The sequence below is a fragment of the Panicum virgatum genome, chromosome 2K (assembly GCF_016808335.1).
Source record: "Panicum virgatum strain AP13 chromosome 2K, P.virgatum_v5, whole genome shotgun sequence".
In the NCBI taxonomy this organism is placed as follows: Eukaryota; Viridiplantae; Streptophyta; class Magnoliopsida; order Poales; family Poaceae; genus Panicum; species Panicum virgatum.
In genome coordinates, this window is record NC_053137.1 from 10,719,858 (window position 1) to 10,733,882 (window position 14,025).

Here is a 14,025-nt window from a genome sequence, read left to right on the forward strand (position 1 = left end):
GTCGCCGCCGTGTCTCCGGCGGCAGAGACGATGTTCTTGGCGGCGGCGGCGAGACCGCGCGTCCCGACCTCATGGCCCGGCACATGTGCACCTGGAGGAGAGCGCCTGGGTCCACTTGCGGTGTGCCAGATCTTCGTCGTGTGCTGGTTCTGAGGGAACACAGCAAAGGACATGTTTGCCGTGTGCCAATCCTTTAATGTGTGCTAGTTCTGAGGGCACAAGGCAAAGGACATGTTTGCCGTGTGCCCGAGATTGTGCACACGGCAAACCTCAGGTTTCCAGTAGTGCTTGCGCCGCCAACCTCCGGCTTCTCGCCATGGGGCACTCACACCAACGAGGCTGGAGATGATGCTAAAAGATCGGAGCTCAAAAGGTCTAGCTAGTATTCAGTATTCTGATTTCACCCCACCGGCCGAAAGGGTGCTCATTTTCCTGAGCTCAATGGCTGAAGCCTGCACTGCTAGTCTGGAAGACGGCATTATTGAGGTATGGTGCTCAACTGCCCATACGAGATTGCACAAACTTAGCCAATCAGCCCTGTGCTCTGTTCCAATATTTCTCAAAGTCAGTGACCAAAAAATAACAAAGAATCGAAATTATTGGGGCCTGTTTCCATTTCATCCAATAATCAAGTTAGTAACCCTAACTGAACTGGGCCCTATTCTATTCGTTCAGTGATCCAGACAGGCCCAGAAATGAAGCATCGGCTGTATATATACAGAGGCTGTGCCCTAGCTAGTCGCCCAGACCTAGACTACTATCTGTCACTCCCAAGTCCTCTCGCCGTCGCGTGCGCTCTCTCAATCATGGTGAGGTCACGCGACCGGACGCCATCACCACCTATCCACCGCCGCTGGGGCGGCCGTGCAAGGACCTCCCCGCCGGCCACGCCGTCTAGTCCTCCCTCGCCGGCAGCTTCATCGGAATCCTCCCTTGCCGAAAGGGTAAGAACCTAACCCTACCCTCCCCCAGATCTCATCGTGTTCCTCTAAATCCACCCATGCTGTACGTTCCTCGATCTTTGCCTCTCACTTCCAGTTTCAGATGGTTTTGGAATCGAAGAATCTGTCTCGTCTATCTGTAGCCGATCTGTACGTAAATCTGCTTGATTGGGGTTGGTGTGATGAGGATCGGTCTCGCGCATCTCCACTGCTACATCGGATTGTGTGATATTAGTTCTGTTTCTTTGTAGACTTGATCTGGTTTGGTTCCTTCACTTGCTGCTACTATAGGTCGCCACGACAGATCCGGTAAGATTAGAATCTTTTCAAATTGGTCGTGCTGATGGTATGTAATAGGTGGTCCAGGATGCGTTGTTCTCCTTCCCTTAACAGATTACTAGAATGAAATACATCCAGCAGTCATGTGCTTGAGATGGATGGGCAACAGCCACAAATATAATAGAGTTCCTTTCCTGTCATATCCTAGGCAAGCAAATCAACCTGAACAACCACAGAATTTCCTTTGCTTGGTTTCATTCACCAACTAATCAGGGTCTAGATGTCCATATATATGGATGATGGTCAACAGCTAATAAAATTTGCCACTTTTCTTGACCTATCTTGATGAGCACAGGCTGGAATTAGAACATGTTCTTCAAGCCCATGTAGTTTCTTTTTTTGCACTACTTTATTTTTGAAGTTTACTTTGTTGTTCTCTAACTCTGTCCATTTCTTTTCCTTGTAAATATATAGCTTGAACATGTAAAAGCAGCGGTAATGCAACAACAACAACAAATATCTTCACTACTGTTGAACCTTGGGAATAGTCCTATGGATAGAAATGCACTGATCCAAGCGTGTGAAGAGATTGACCATAATTTGTGTGCGCAAATACAGAACACTATGGAGCTTCATCAAATTATATCGCAGCACACAGATGGGTTGAAGGACATCATCAGGAGGACTTCTGAAATGAATTATCAGTTGTTTCTTTCCCAGCTGCCACCTGTGCAGGGAACAGCTCCAGAGAGTACAGGCCGTTCTGTCATCTGTAGGGTTTGTTATTCTCGTGCAAGTCCTGTGAAGTCACCCTTACACACTGCCCCATCTGCGCTTCTACAAAAGCCAATGCTGTTGAAGTTAGCTAGATTTATTATCTAAGAAAAGAAGAAACAACAGTCTGAATGTGGTGTGTCATCAGAAGTGACTAATAAGAGCTTTGCATTATCTTCTTTGAAGTGATGTAAACCTTGTAATAAGAGTCTATGACTCCTATGTATCCTTCGATGTCTAGTTTGTACTGGTGCTGTTCTTTCCATGAGTATTATCCAAACATGTAGTAATAATTCGCCACAAGTGCATCTTGGGTTTCTCTGTCGGATCGAGCTGCTCATATTATTTGGCACTACTGAATGGCGCGCTGTTTATTCTAATCACTGGACTCTGTTTTTCCAATGCATTACTCGGTTATTTGGCAGTAGTTACTTATAGCGGATGGTGGCAGCTTCTTTTTTGTTGTAGTCTCACGCAGCAAGGTTTTCTTTGTTGTCATTATATATGGAGACGACTCTAGTCTCATCTGAATGTCGAGAGCTATGTTTTTTTTCTCAAACACGCAATAGAGCTGCACATCATTATATTAAGGAGGAAAAGGGGGTTTAGAAACCCATACATTACCACATACACTTACACACTACTCCCCACCAGCAATCATTTGTTAGCGCAGAGAATTGATACGTATCTACCAGCAATCATCTTGTTCTTATCTTTGCTGACCTGCTTGCCATCTAATGAACAAGATGTATTTAATCCCCAGTGTTGATCCAACACTGTGTTGCTACTCTGGTCAGCGGCTCCGTGGATGGAGGCGGTCCGGTGGCGATTAGCGATGGGGATTAGATGAATATGTGCAGCTCAACGACGCGACCCAAGGTGTGACTTGGTGGCGCTGGCACGCTCTTGGGCTGGGGAACCAAAAACGAAAGGGAGAGAACGGACTGGATCAAGAGAGAGAGAGATATGATAGGGTCGTTAGCAGTTACGACAGCGGAGCATCAGAAAATGCCGAAATCGAGATTAGACTTTTATTTCGAGCGTGATTTAATTGAGGTGAAAAATTAGAGAATCGAAAACTCGATGGGGCAAAATAAGTTAAACCCAAACTAGAAAGAAAACAGAAAGGATTTCGACCGCTCAGAATATATTTTCAGGCTTTCAATAAATCTAGTAAAGCCAGATAAATGTTTTAATCCAACAAAAATATATCCTGAAAATCCCAAAATCCCGTGGAATATTTGGGATATGAGGAGTCCAAATAAAATATTTGAATCTCATGAAAAAGGATTCTAGAACTTTTCATTAAATGAATTTAACTCTATAGAAAATGAGAATAATCACTAGAAAAGTCTAGAAAATTCTCAGAATATTCAAAAGATGGATTATTTTATTCGAAAAGATATTCACAACCCAAAATTGAAATTTGGGTTGTGACATTGCACCGGTTGCCGTGCATGTTTCTCTTTTTTTTCTTGTGGCCCAAGGTGCTAGCTCAGAGTCACACGTCTCTCTGCTACATGCTGCTAGTTGATGTGCTATGCATACATGAAGCTGGGATGTCTCTCTACTACATGCTGCTAGTTGATGTGCTACGCACACATGAAGCTGGGATGCCATCACACGTTACATGCAAGAAGTAAATATGTAGTCTTGCTATTTCTCGTTTCATTTTTTCTGCACTTTTTTTCCATCCAGTAATAGTTTGGTTTCTCCCATCCATTTTTCCCTTCCGTCACACACTTTCTCTTTTATCTATTGTACAAATATTTTTAGTCTTATTTTATTTTTTATATTTATTTTCTTTTTCCTTTTATTTGCTTACTCATTTTTCTTCTATTTCTAAGTAGATGTTTTCTCTATTTTATAACCCATTTCATTCTTCTTTGTTTTCCGTATCTACACAAATTCATAATTGACTCTTTAGAAAAGTCTAAAGGTGGGTAGCACACATGTTCTTTATTTTTTCATTATCTTTTATGTATTCTTTTTCATTCTTTTCTCCTTCCACTTTTTCCTTCCATATTTTTTTTGTCTTTTGTTATTTTTCTATTTTTAACATATTTTTCTTCTTTCTTCTTTTCCCCTTTTGTTTTCAATTTTCTTCGTTGAATTTTATGTTGGCTTCTTTCGCCAATAAAATTAAATTGTTCGTTTTGGAGATTAAATTGTTTTGTGATGTTGACTAATTTGTTCGCTTTGTAGATTAAATTATTCCGTGATGTTAACTCACTTATTCGTGATATTCATTTTTCATATCTATCCTATACAATTAAATATTCACGATGTATAATATTTTGTTCTTTGTATGTTATTAAGTGTTTGCTATATTTAATTTTTTGTTTGTAAAAATAATTATTCATTCTCAGAAATTGAAATTATTTATTTAGTTATGAAAAACTTGTCATAGAAAGATAATGGTACAATTCAAATTTATGACAAGAAATATAATGGTGCAATCCAAATTTAATTTAGATGTATGGTTTAACAGTAATAATTTTTATTAGTTTGAAATTTACATGCATATAGATGATGTCATCTTTGTTGTCTTTTTTATATGCATGCACAGAATCTATCTTTTATTTAGCTGACACATGCATTCCCCAATTTTTTTGTTCGTGATGTTCCGTAGTGTACTATTATTTGTTCATTGGGTTTAATATTTTGTTTGCAAAGAGATATATATATTTGTTCTCTATAGTCCATATGTTCTAGCTTTATCAAAAAATATTTAAAAAATAAAATTCTTCAAATGTAGTCAAGTGTGGTCTTGTTTCGAAGATCTTAACACAAGATATATGATCCTGCAATCAGAATTTAATTTGGATATTCTCTCTGAAACTTATGGATTTTTCTTGTTTCAACCATATTTGCAAGTAGATGATGTCATTGTTTTGTCTTATCTATATGCATACACATGTTTTTTCTCTCTTTACACACAAACGATCATATTTATTGGGCTGAAATGCGGCCCACCCCATACACAACCGCACCCCACGCGCCCCCCGCCGCCGCCGTCGATGGAGGCGCCGCACCCGTCGTGTCCCCAGGCTGCTCGGGACCCGGAATGGCGCGCGCCCCGTCCGCCGCTCGTTCGTCGGCCTGTTACCCGGGTCGCACGAGCACCCGGTCGCACGCACCCCCTGCGCCGCTCGTTGCCCCGCGAACTCCGCACGGCACGGAGATGGATGGGCTAGTCGGGGCGTTAATCGGGTCGCTCCATCCTTTCCTCTTCCCTTCTCTTTCTCTTCTCTCGCGCGCATTCGCTCTCCCTCGTCTCCAGTCTCCTATACCGATCAGGTATTGTTTCTTGTCTTTCTTTGTAACTTTAATTAATTACAGCTTTTACACGTTCAGGCATGTTAATATCAACTAGTACTGCTAGATGCATTACCAGCAGCAATAGTTCTGCATTGCATCCAAAATCCTTTTTTTTTCTTTTTTGCCTTTGCTCTTGCATCGCATAGTCCCACCTCCACTTAGTCCAAGATGCTAGGTACATTGATTTGGTCACTTTGATTCTAATGGATGTGGAATTAATTTTGGGTTAGCGATGCGAAGAGATTGGACTATTGAAAACTTGATTACACAATTGGCTTGCGAATCAAGTTTGAGTCTAATGGGAGTTGGGATGGAATTATGAATTTGATTGGCTTACACAAACAGAACACAGTGCACGAGGGACTGAGGGAGGACCGATCAATATAATCAGTTGAAATTTAGGCCTGTCTTCTTTTGACTTTAATCCAATGCGCATGTCCCCACCCAGTCAACAGGAATTAGGATCCTATGTTATTTAGACCTTCCTAGACTCCTGGGAGGCTGGGAATTCTGTAGAAAACAAACAACTGAAACCGAATGCCACTGCATAACCAAGGGATTCAGGAACCAGGCCTTAGGGCCCCTGCGTTAAATATTGCAGAATGTCTCCTGTCTTCATTTTCCGTCATGTTTATGAATGTGTCTTCTGAAAATTGAGTGCACTCTGCAGGTTCCTTCTGTATTTGGATAACCTATAAAGATCCCAGCACCCTTCAATGTGATTTGGTTTGCAAAGGATGTGTTCTCCAGGAACAGTTTAGCTTCTGGTTCATCATATTGTCTGGCGGACTTTTCTCATACCGTGATACAATGGGGAAACACTCTATTGAATCTGGGGTTAGTATGCTCCTGCATGGAGACTTGGACATACAGATAATTGAAGCAAAATGTCTCCCAAATATGGATCTCATGACAGAAAGGATGCGAAAATGTTTTACTGGGTATGGAGCTTGCAGCACTGACTGTGGGAAGTCTGATGCACACCCAGACATGAGGAAGATCATTACTAGTGATCCCTATGTTTCAGTTTGCCTCTCAGGAGCAACAGTGGCACAAACTCGAGTCATTGCCAACTCGGAGAACCCTAAATGGGAGGAACATTTCTACGTTCAAGTTGCACATTCAGTTAGCAGAGTTGAGTTTCTTGTAAAGGACAATGATGTTTTCGGGGCAGAGCTTATTGGTGTTGCTTCAATACCAGTTGAGCAGATTGCACCAGGTGATATGGTCACTGGCTGGTTTCCAATTGCTGGTCAGTACAGTAATCCTATGAAGCCGTCTCCTGAACTGCATTTGTCTATCTAGTATAAGACAATTGACACGAACCCATTATACAAGGATGGAGTTGGTGATGATGGTGTTGGTGTCCCAAATGCTTATTTCCCTCTTAGGAAGGGTGGTATGGTCACACTATATCAAGATGCTCATGTTCCTGACGATTTCCGACCTCAAATTGAGATCGATGGTGGGAGGACATATGAACAAAACAAATGCTGGGAAGATATTTGTCATGCAATCATTGAGGCCCATCATCTCATCTACATAGTCGGCTGGTCCTTGTATCACCCTGTGAGGCTTGTAAGGGAATCATCAAAACCTGTTCCTAATGGAAACCCACTAACCATTGGGGAACTTTTGAAGCGTAAAGTTCAAGAAGGAGTCCGTGTTATAGTGTTACTTTGGGATGACAAAACATCACATGATAAATTTCTCTTAAAAACGGTAGGATTCTTTCCTCTGCTAGAACCTCTTCATTTCAGAATATCAGAATCACTTTGTTGTAAACATGTAAATGGTTGTTAAGAGGTAGACAGAATATCAAACTAAGACTTGATAATACTATTTCCTAATTAGTACATGATAATGATGGAAGGATTAATATAATAACTGACATGGTACTGATATTTGGGCGATATCTAATTCTCTTCCCATATGATTAATGTCCCTGGTTCTCTCAAGAAACAAGCTGATAGTTTAATTGGACCCACATAATATTGTGCGTCTTTTTTTCCTTCTTTGATCTTTTGTTTTGTTTTTTGGTGTGTTTTGTACTTTTTTATCCTTTTTTTTTCCTATCTCAATATAGTGATATGCAGTCATCCTTTCTGTTTGATAAAAAAAATTGCGAATAAGATAAATGCCTGCGGAATCCAAATTGCAAGTTTTGGTTGCTGCTCTGCTCTAGTTGTGACTACAATAGCGTGTTGCTGCTTTCTCTGGAGAAGAATAGTCTGATAGAAATGATGTAGGTGGAATGCAGGATGGGCTCATGCATACACATGATGAGGAAGCTCGCAAATTTTTCAGGCATTCAGGTGTCCATTGTGTGTTGTCTCCTCGCTATGCTAGCAACAAACTTAGCATTTTCAAGCAGCAGGTTTGGATATTGTTTCTCTCTTTGTGGCCACATGCACGTACATTGAATCTATATTGCTGGTTTCAGCATATCAAGCAATAGTTCTTAGTTTCTCTTTAGTCCTTTGTTCTCTCATATACATTATTACTCGAAACATCTTAATATCTTATACATTATCCTCCAAAACTATACTTACCTTTTTTCCACACATAAAGATGTGATTGAATTTGAACTTGTACAAGAGATGCTCACTTGCATTTTATTTAATCCATATATATTTCTGCATTTGTTTCAGATAAAAAATAGCGAGTTAGAGATAAAGTCTGGAATTTAACACATATGCTGTTAGAAAAATATAATTGAAATTCTATGTCATAGTATTCTCTTGGAGAAAACCTTGGTTAGGAAAAAAATGATGATATGTTGACTACGTATATGAGCAGGCTTCATGCATAGTGCTGTTGGCTAATCTTCTTAACTGAATTTGACTACTGAGGTATTCATAATGAAGTTGTTGGTTTGGGAAGTTACAAGTCGTATGTAGTTCATCAGTCGTACTTATTTTGTGATAACACATGCACTCTTACTTCTGAGTTCTGTAAAACCACACTCAAGGGTATATTAAAAGACAATTTTTATTCTCCAGGTTGTAGGAACTTTGTTTACACACCATCAGAAATGTGTCATTGTAGACACCCAAGCCACTGGAAACAATCGAAAAATAACTGCTTTTATTGGTGGTCTAGACTTGTGTGATGGCAGATATGATACACCTGAACGCAGGCTTTTCAAGGATTTAGATACTGTTTTCAAGGACGATTTCCACAACCCCACATTCCCTGTAAGTTCTCTACCATCTAGTTTTCCCTCTCCAACTATGTTGCTAACTCTCTTGCAGAATTTTGTACAGTAATGTTGACAAAGTCAGCATCATTTTAACCTGCTGAAAATTTGAATATCTTTTTCCAACAATCACAGGTTAATAAGATTGGACCCAGACAGCCATGGCACGATTTACATTGCAAAATTGAGGGTCCTGCTGCATATAATGTACTTACAAACTTTGAACAGAGATGGAGAAAATCTGCAAAATGGGAAGTCAGTGTCAGAAGAGCTGTAAGTTGGCATCATGGCACATTGGTAAAAATAGATCGGATGTCGTGGATTGTTTCGCCCTCCGCGGATGAATTAAATGCACATGTTTGTGAAGAAAAGGATCCTGAAAACTGGCATGTGCAGGTATGACGAGTCATTCATATTGACATCAAAGATGTTCCACCTCTATGTGATTACTACTCTAGGTTTCAGATAGCTTGCTTATCTTCTCTTATTTGGCTAGGTTTTCCGGTCAATTGATTCAGGATCTGTAAAAGGATTCCTAAAACTTGTTCAAGAGGCTGAATCCCAGGTACAATCCCTTGCGGTGTGTTAGCAATGGAGTGTGATTTTTCTGAAATGGAGACTGGTTATAATTAACTTTAACATTAAAATGCAAGCTTTCTATCTGAAGCTTGGTTCTTTCAGCGAGATACTACTATACCCTTTTGTTGTGCAGAATCTTGTCTGTGCAAAGAATCTGCAGATAGACAAGAGCATACACAATGCATATATTAAAGCCATCAGATCTGCACAGCACTTTGTCTATATTGAAAACCAGTACTTTATTGGATCTTCATACTACTGGTCTGCACACAGAAGTGCAGGTAACAAGTTGAATATTAGCTACATTAATACTTTTGTTCTGTTCTAGCTTTGTTCTTAACCCTCCCATTTGTATCATCATTCCATCTACATTAGGATATGCTTTTGGACCATATGATAACCATTGCTTCACAGTTTCCACTGCTAGAGACATGGTTTAGTTTTAGATCTATTATTATATTATAATAAGCGATTGACAACCTTACTTTAGCATTTCTGAGTGTTGAATGAGGATTAGTTGAGCTTTTTGCCACTTGTCTGAGGTAAAGAAAAAGCATAGCTATTACTGATTTGATTGGGAAAGATGATGGAAAACAATTAATATTTAGTGCATACCAGTTGGTGCATTCTTTTCTAAGTCAAGATTTGTAAGACCAATCCAGCTTATGATTTCAATACTCTTGTGGAAACAGGTGCCGAGAACCTAATACCAATTGAATTGGCCATAAAGATTGCAAGAAAGATTAAGGCAAAGGAGAGGTTTGCAGCATATATTGTTATACCAATGTGGCCTGAAGGCAATCCGACTACTGCTGCTATGCAGGAGATCCTCTATTGGCAGGTTTCTCCCTTGTCATGGTTTGATTTTCATTGAAAATATGATGCACTGTCCTTTTATCCTGATGCCTTTTTTGTTGGTTCCATTTGATCTCTTCAAGGGGCATACGATGTCCATGATGTACAAGATTGTCGCGGACGCTCTTCGAAAGGAGGGTTTAAATGAAAGCCATCCACAGGAGTACCTGAACTTCTATTGCCTTGGCAAGCGAGAAGTCTTGAGTGACGTTGTGTCAATGAACACTTCCAATGAGAACTCTGCAGTGGTAACTACATTTCGTCCTGGAATATATATAAGTTGTTCAAATGTGTGAATTAGATCTGTTTTCTAATGATAGACTGTCTTCCTTTTCTTCTAGCGTTTGCCCCAGAAGTTCAGGAGGGTCATGATCTACGTGCACTCAAAAGGGATGATTGTTGACGATGAGTACGTGCTCATCGGGTCGGCCAACATAAACCAGAGATCCATGGACGGCTCACGGGACACGGAGATCACCATGGGCGCGTACCAGCCTCACTACAGCTGGGCTGGAAGCGGCAGCCCTCCGCGGCGACAGGCATGGCCCTCCTCTCTATAGAAGTCTTTGCACAATATCTAGAGCTGCAGCTTAAGTCATGACTCATGACACAATCGCCGGCTGTTGATCTGCAGGTGTATGGGTACAGGATGTCTCTTTGGGCAGAGCACCTTGGCACGTTGGAGGAGTGCTTCCGCCACCCGGAGTCCGAGGAGTGCGTGCAGCGGGTGAACCAGGTGGCGGATGACAACTGGGCGAGCTACGTCTCGCCGCAGATGGAGGATATGAAGGGCCATCTCATGAGGTACCCCGTGAAGGTCGAACAAGACGAGAGGGTGGGGCCATTGCCCGGGCAGGAGAGCTTCCCGGATGTCGGCGGCAAGGTGCTAGGCACCCACTCATCGCTCCCCAATGCACTGACGACGTGAGGTGGACCGTGAACGGAGGTTGAAGAAGCTCGAAGGTGGCCCGGGGAGAGCTGAAGCTGCTCGTCAGCATTATCTCAACTGGTTGATGCTTAAGAAGAGTTCGACCATCGGATGTTTAGCAATAATTAAGGCTGTTTGTATGTATATATATACGGTGAAAAAGAGATGGCGCATGATACAATTTTGCATAATACAATGTCCTTTGGGCAATTGGGCATTGCAATTAGGTTGGGGCTCAATGCCATATGCTCTTCGATATGTTGGTTTTTGATGGTTGTAAGAGTCTCATCATGTTAAAACTAGGCAGCCGGACTGCTTGAAGGAGATAGATAAACAAGGCTTGTTCCTGTTGCAACTGGAAAGGAAGTAAATAAAACAAATATTGCCTCCTTTTTTTTAATACTAGGCGTATTTTTTAAAAGAAAACATCGTATATTTGAAAACAGAGGGATATCTAAGATGTGAGTACTAAGTATACGTTTGCTTAAATTAGCACCTTACTACAGCTTTTGAGGCTAGAATGAATTGTCCTCTTTCTGACTAAAAAACAGAGGTTTGGATTCTCGGATCTGATGATGTTGGTACGCATGATACCCATCCGGCACTTGAATACCTTGGCATTGCTCTGTTTCAATCATATGGTTAGTTTGCTTTGACAGGTTACTATTGAAATTCAGACTTCACTTAATATGGGAACGAGAGCAACAGTTCCAACGACATATGCCAGAAGTTCGCAGCAAATTCTTTTTGGGCAAGATTTGTTATTCTAAACTTTGGAGACGGATCGCCGTCCCTTTTTATTTGCCGCAGTAACAGTAATCCAGAAATCCCAATCTATTCGAACAGTTATTTGTATTTATAAAATAACAACATCACCGCATCATACAAGGTTCCGTGGTGTAGTCCGGTTTGAGTCTGGGCGAAGCCAATATTTTTCAACCATTTTGCCATTTATAATTTTCATTATTTTTTTCTTATAAAAAAACTTCCAAACGAAGTACGTTCCGATTGAAATACCAAACCATAATGAACTTGCATCCATTAAGCGAGCGATTTTGTCCCTGCTTTGATGACAGATAATATGCACTTGTACAAACGATGGGTAACGTCAGTTTTGGGATTATACCACATAAAAAACGACCTCCTACACATGAGTACATGTAAAGCACTTGTGTTTAGTACATATATATACTTCTCTACATGGGCCTTTCTCTGCACTAGCGCTATATTTTTGCTCTGACAGCTCTGCTTTACGATGCAAAATTCACATATTTCTCCCAACACAATTCTGTTCCCAAGGCAATCGATACTGACTTGAAAAATCTGCTCCTATGCACCTGCGCTGCATCAAATGCCAACAATAGTGTAATTGCATAATATACATGACGATAATCCCAGAATGCAAACAATGAGCTGGACCCACCTCAATCGAATGTTCCACATCTTTGCTCTGAGAAGTGAAAAATCTGAATATTTCTCAACGCACACCAACATTAGAGCTTTTCATGGGTGCCATTTGATGCTGCAGCCAACACTATAGGTAATGGAAGAAAAAATGTTAGGAAACAAACCAGTGAAACACAAGGTGTGAAGCAAGCAAATCGAATCGAATTCTATAAAATATCCATACTCAGGTACCTAGGTTTTTGTACAAAAGGCAATTCTTGGCCACTGAGTGCGCAGTCAATTGCGCGGCTTAGATCCCTGCAAAACTGGGAAAGGACATGAACACAAGGGGAGACCAGGAATTTGCATGGATCCTAATTCAACCTCGCAGAATTTACCTTCCTGTTACTGGCACATTGTTACTGGGTCTTGAATCATCGAACTGTCCATGGTAGAAAAGTTCGAAAGGCCTTCGTCCATCCTGATGTCCGACAAAGGGGATCCATTATTGTTTAGTTATTGCACAAATAAGATAGCCAGCAGAGCTAGCAATTTTCAATGGGTGAACACTGAGTAGGATCACCTTTTTGAACAAGAAAAACTCTGGTGTGCAGACTGCTCCAAAAGCTTTTGCTACTTCTTGAGACTGTATGGTGCAGGAGTAACAAACAAAAGGTAAATAGCTCAGTCTAAAGGAAGAAGTTCAATGGTGAAAGTATTGCATGTGGAGCTCGTGGTCTCCGGTAGTGTGAGCATGTGGAGCTTATAAGTATTGAGTTAATAACCGGTAGTTCACTACTCTTTATTTGCCGTGACAGTACCAATAATAATTGGTTTGTACAACCATGCAAGCCTATAAATCGACCATGGTAGTTCACGGTAGCTTGGAGGGGGAAGGGGCTGGAGTACTCATAGGGGTGGGCCAAAGGCACCGATTGGTGCCACAGACCCTGTGCTACATATTGTGCATCGGCACCAGGTCACGGCACCAACCGGTGCCTTTGCCATGGCCACCAGGCGGCACCTGGTCACGGCATCACCCAGTGTCATTGCCTGCAAAATGGGCACCGGTTAATGGCTCAAACCGGTGCCTTTGTCACTGTGGCCGTTTGGTACCGGTTTGAGGCACCACCCGGTGTGCCTAAGTTCTAGTGTCCCGTGCTGGGCTCGGCATAGGCCAGAGTACCAGCTGCTGTTGCAACCGGTACGCTGATACCTCACATCAGTATCGGTTGCAACAACAACCGATACTTTTGGCCTGTTTTCTAGTAGTGTGTATTTGGGAAGACGAACAAATACTGAACCAACAGAAAATAAGTCGAGCGCAATAAGGCAACTCTGATTCCTTAGTAAAATGTTTTAGGAAAAATCTTCTATCATCATCATCAAGCCAGGATCAGGAGAGTAAAGTTTAATTGTTTCGATGAAAAAATCACAGTCAGGTGGTCTAATTGTAGGTAATATGGGATGGTGCAAATGACAAGAGTATGGCTGTAGGAGATCTCCATGGAAAGAATCAGAATGAATGACTTGAAAAGTCAATCTCATTTTCTTTTAGCTGATGATGGCAGAAACAGGCATGCATGGGGTGCTCCGTGCTCCTATATAGAAGATAAGAGTTTCATTGCCGTTGCACAACATTCATCTATCATCCTATGCTGGTGACCAAAAATTAATTTCGAACTCTGGTGAAGTCACGCCGCAACAAGCCGCGCCGTTTCGGCGCCGCGTGTGCTCTCTCATGGGGAAAGCGGGTGAGCGAT

The 14,025-nt window shown here is 41.4% G+C and overlaps 1 long non-coding RNA gene and 1 pseudogene across 2 annotated transcripts; one reads left to right on the plus strand and one right to left on the minus strand.

Moving 5' to 3' along the window:
- Nucleotides 1–6,111: 6,111 nt before the first annotated feature.
- LOC120695899 lies at nt 6,112–10,876 on the plus strand (annotated as a pseudogene).
- Nucleotides 10,877–11,890: 1,014 nt separating this feature from the next.
- Nucleotides 11,891–12,986, minus strand: LOC120666047. 2 transcript variants are annotated; one of them, XR_005671524.1, is made up of 5 exons: nt 12,846–12,986; nt 12,661–12,743; nt 12,515–12,580; nt 12,300–12,410; nt 11,891–12,213 (listed from the first exon to the last, which is right to left on the minus strand). It is a non-coding gene; the product is annotated as an uncharacterized LOC120666047 (long non-coding RNA). The 2 variants fall into 2 exon arrangements; XR_005671527.1 differs by having other exon boundaries at nt 11,891–12,218.
- Between the last annotated feature and the right edge of the window lie 1,039 nt (nt 12,987–14,025).